Here is a 4,807-nt window from a genome sequence, read left to right as displayed (position 1 = left end):
GGAATCTAATCGAGGGGTTTGGGATGGTTTATATATAGAATAACAGATACCCGGGAGTGAGTTACAGACTGGAATCTAATCGAGGGGTTCGGGGTGGTTTATATATAGAATAACAGATACTCGGGAGTGAGTTACAGACTGGAATCTAATCGAGGGGTTTGGGGTGGTTTATATATAGAATAACAGATACCCGGGAGTGAGTTACAGACTGGAATCTAATCGAGGGGTTCGGGGTGGTTTATATATAGAATAACAGATACCCGGGAGTGAGTTACAGACTGGAATCTAATCGAGGGGTTCGGGGTGGTTTCTATATAGAATAACAGATACCCGGGAGTGAGTTACAGACTGGAATCTAATCGAGGGGTTCGGGGTGGTTTATATATAGAATAACAGATACCCGGGAGTGAGTTACACACTGGAATCTAATCGAGGGGTTTGGAGTGGTTTATATATAGAATAACAGATACCCGGGAGTGAGTTACACACTGGAATCTAATCGAGGGGTTCGGGGTGGTTTATATATAGAATAACAGTTACCTGGGAGTGAGTTACAGACTGGAATCTAATCGAGGGGTTCGGGGTGGTTTATATATAGAATAACAGTTACCTGGGAGTGAGTTACAGACTGGAATCTAATCGAGGGGTTTGGGGTGGTTTATATATAGAATAACAGATACCCGGGAGTGAGTTACACACTGGAATCTAATCGAGGGGTTCGGGGTGGTTTATATATAGAATAACAGATACCCGGGAGTGAGTTACAGACCGGAATCTAATCGAGGGGTTCGGGATGGTTTATATATAGAATAACAGATACCCGGGAGTGAGTTACGGACTGGAATCTAATCGAGGGGTTCGGGGTGGTTTTTATATAGAATAACAGAGACCCGGGAGTGAGTTACAGACTGGAATCTAATCGAGGGGTTCGGGGTGGTTTATATATAGAATAACAGATACACCGGGGTGAGTTACAGACTGGAATCTAATCGAGGGGTTCGGGGTGGTTTATATATAGAATAACAGATACCCGGGAGTGAGTTACAGACTGGAATCTAATCGAGGGGTTCGCGGTGGTTTATATATAGAATAACAGATACCCGGGAGTGAGTTACAGACTGGAATCTAATCGAGGGGTTCGGGGTGGTTTATATATAGAATAACAGATACCCGGGAGTGAGTTACAGACTGGAATCTAATCGAGGGGTTCGCGGTGGTTTATATATAGAATAACAGATACCCGGGAGTGAGCTACAGACTGGAATCTAATCGAGGGGTTCGGGATGGTTTATATATAGAATAACAGATACCCGGGAGTGAGTTACAGACTGGAATCTAATCGAGGGGTTCGGGGTGGTTTATATATAGAATAACAGATACCCGGGAGTGAGTTACAGACTGGAATCTAATCGAGGGGTTCGGGGTGGTTTATATATAGAATAACAGAGACCCGGGAGTGAGTTACAGACTGGAATCTAATCGAGGGGTTCGGGGTGGTTTATATATAGAATAACAGATACACCGGGGTGAGTTACAGACTGGAATCTAATCGAGGGGTTCGGGGTGGTTTATATATAGAATAACAGATACCCGGGAGTGAGTTACAGACTGGAATCTAATCGAGAGGTTCGGGGTGGTTTATATATAGAATAACAGATACCCGGGAGTGAGTTACAGACTGGAATCTAATCGAGGGGTTCGCGGTGGTTTATATATAGAATAACAGATACCCGGGAGTGAGTTACAGACTGGAATCTAATCGACAGGTTTGGGGTGGTTTATATATAGAATAACAGATACCCGGGAGTGAGTTACAGACTGGAATCTAATCGAGGGATTCAGGGTGGTTTATATATAGAATAACAGATACCCGGGAGTGAGTTACAGACTGGAATCTAATCGAGAGGTTCGGGGTGGTTTATATATAGAATAACAGATACCCGGGAGTGAGTTACAGACTGGAATCTAATCGAGGGGTTCAGGGTGGTTTATATATAGAATAACAGATACCCGGGAGTGAGTTACAGACTGGAATCTAATCGAGGGGTTCGGTGTGGTTTATATATAGAATAACAGATACCCGGGAGTGAGTTACAGACTGGAATCTAATCGAGGGGTTCGGGGTGGTTTATATATACAATAACAGATACCCGGGAGTGAGTTACAGACTGGAATCTAATCGAGGGGTTCGGGGTGGTTTATATATAGAATAACAGATACCTGGGAGTGAGTTACAGACTGGAATCTAATCGAGGGGTTCGGGGTGGTTTATATATAGAATAACAGATACCCGGGAGTGAGTTACAGACTGGAATCTAATCGAGGGGTTCGGGGTGGTTTATATATAGAATAACAGATACCCGGGAGTGAGTTACAGACGGGAATCTAATCGAGGGGTTCAGGGTGATTTATATATAGAATAACAGATACCCGGGAGTGAGTTACAGACTGGAATCTAATCTAGGGGTTCAGGGTGGTTTATATATAGAATAACAGATACCCGGAAGTGAGTTACAGACTGGAATCTAATCGAGGGGTTCGGGGTGGTTTATATATAGAATAACAGATACCCGCGAGTGAGTTACAGACTGGAATCTAATCGAGGGGTTCGGGGTGGTTTATATATAGAATAACAGATACCTGGGAGTGAGTTACAGACTGGAATCTAATCGAGGGTTTCGGGGTGGTTTATATACAGAATAACAGATACCCGGGAGTGAGTTACAGACTGGAATCTAATCGAGGGGTTCGGGGTGGTTTATGTATAGAATAACAGATACCCGGGAGTGAGTTAGAGACTGGAATCTAATCGAGGGGTTCGGGGTGGTTTATATACAGAATAACAGATGCCCGGGAGTGAGTAACAGACTGGAATCTAATCGAGGGGTTTGGGGTGGTTTATATATAGAATAACAGATACCCGGGGGTGAGTTACAGACTGGAATCTAATCGAGGGGTTCGGAGTGGTTTATATACAGAATAACAGATACCCGGGAGTGAGTTACAGACTGGAATCTAATTGAGGGGTTCGGGGTGGTTTATATATAGAATAACAGATACCCGGGAGTGAGTTACAGACTGGAATCTAATCGAGGGGTTCGGGGTGGGTTATATATAGAATAACAGATACCCCGGAGTGAGTAACAGACTGGAATCTAATCAAGGGGTTCGGGGTGGGTAATATATAGAATAACAGATACCCGGGAGTGAGTTACAGAATGGAATCTAATCGAGTGGTTCGGGGTGGTTTATATATAGAATAACAGATACCCGGGAGTGAGTTACAGACTGGAATCTAATCGAGGGGTTCGGAGTGGTTTATATACAGAATAACAGATACCCGGGAGTGAGTTACAGACTGGAATCTAATCAAGGGGTTCGGGGTGGTTTATATGTAGAATAACAGATACCCGGGTGTGAGTTACAGATTGGAATCTAATCGAGGGGTTCGGGGTGGTTTATATATAGAATAACAGATACCCGGGAGTGAGTTACAGACTGGAATTTAATCGAGTGGTTCGGGGTGGTTTATATACAGAATAACAGATACCCGGGAGTGAGTTACAGACTGGAATCTAATCGAGGGGTTCGGGGTGGTTTATGTAGAGAATAACAGATACCCGGGAGTGAGTTACAGACTGGAATCTAATCGAGGGGTTCGGGGTGGTTTATATACAGAATAACAGATACGCGGGCGTGAGTTACAGACTGGAATCTAATCGAGGGGTTCGGGGGGGTTTATATATAGAATAACAGATACCCGGGAGTGAGTTACAGACTGGAATCTAATCGAGGGGTTCGGGGTGGTTTATATAGAGAATAACAGATACCCGGGAGTGGGTTACAGACTGGAATCTAATCAGGGGTTCGGGGTGGTTTATATAGAGAATAACAGATGCCCGGGAGTGAGTTACAGACTGGAATCTAATCGAGGGGTTCGGGGTGGTTTATATAGAGAATAACAGATGCCCGGGAGTGAGTTACAGACTGGAATCTAATCGAGGGGTTCGGGGTGGTTTATATATAGAATAACAGATACCCGGGAGTGAGTTACAGACTGGAATCTAATCGAGGGGTTCAGGGTGGTTTATATACAGAATAACAGATACCCGGGAGTGAGTTACAGACTGGAATCTAATCGAGGGGTTCGGGGTTGTTTATATATAGAATAACAGATACCCGGGAGTGAGTTACAGACTGGAATCTAATCGAGGGGTTCGGGGTGGTTTATATATAGAATAACAGATACCCGGGAGTGAGTTACAGACTGGAATCTAATCGAGGGGTGCAGGGTGGTTTATATATAGAATAACAGATACCCGGGTGTGAGTTACAGACTGGAATCTAATCGAGGGGTTCGCGATGGTTTATATATCGAATAACAGATACCCGGGAGTGAGTTACAGACTGGAATCTAATCGAGGGGTTCGGGGTGGTTTATATATAGAATAACAGACACCCGGGAGTGAGTTACAGACTGGAATCTAATCGAGGGGTTCGGGGTGGTTTATATATAGAGTAACAGATACCCGGGAGTGAGTTACAGACTGGAATCTAATAAAGGGGTTTGGGGTGGTTTATATATAGAATAACAGATACCCGGGAGTGAGTTACAGACTGGAATCTAATCGAGGGGTTCAGGGTGGTTTATACATAGAATAACAGATACCCGGGAGTGAGTAACAGACTGGAATCTAATCGAGGGGTTCGGGGTGGTTTATATATAGAATAACAGATACCCGGGAGTGAGCTACAGACTGGAATCTAATCGAGGGGTTCGGGGTGGTTTATATATAGAATAACAGAT

Source organism: Scyliorhinus torazame, unplaced genomic scaffold (assembly GCF_047496885.1).
Source record: "Scyliorhinus torazame isolate Kashiwa2021f unplaced genomic scaffold, sScyTor2.1 scaffold_611, whole genome shotgun sequence".
Taxonomy (NCBI): Eukaryota; Metazoa; Chordata; class Chondrichthyes; order Carcharhiniformes; family Scyliorhinidae; genus Scyliorhinus; species Scyliorhinus torazame.
This window is presented reverse-complemented; position numbering follows the sequence as displayed.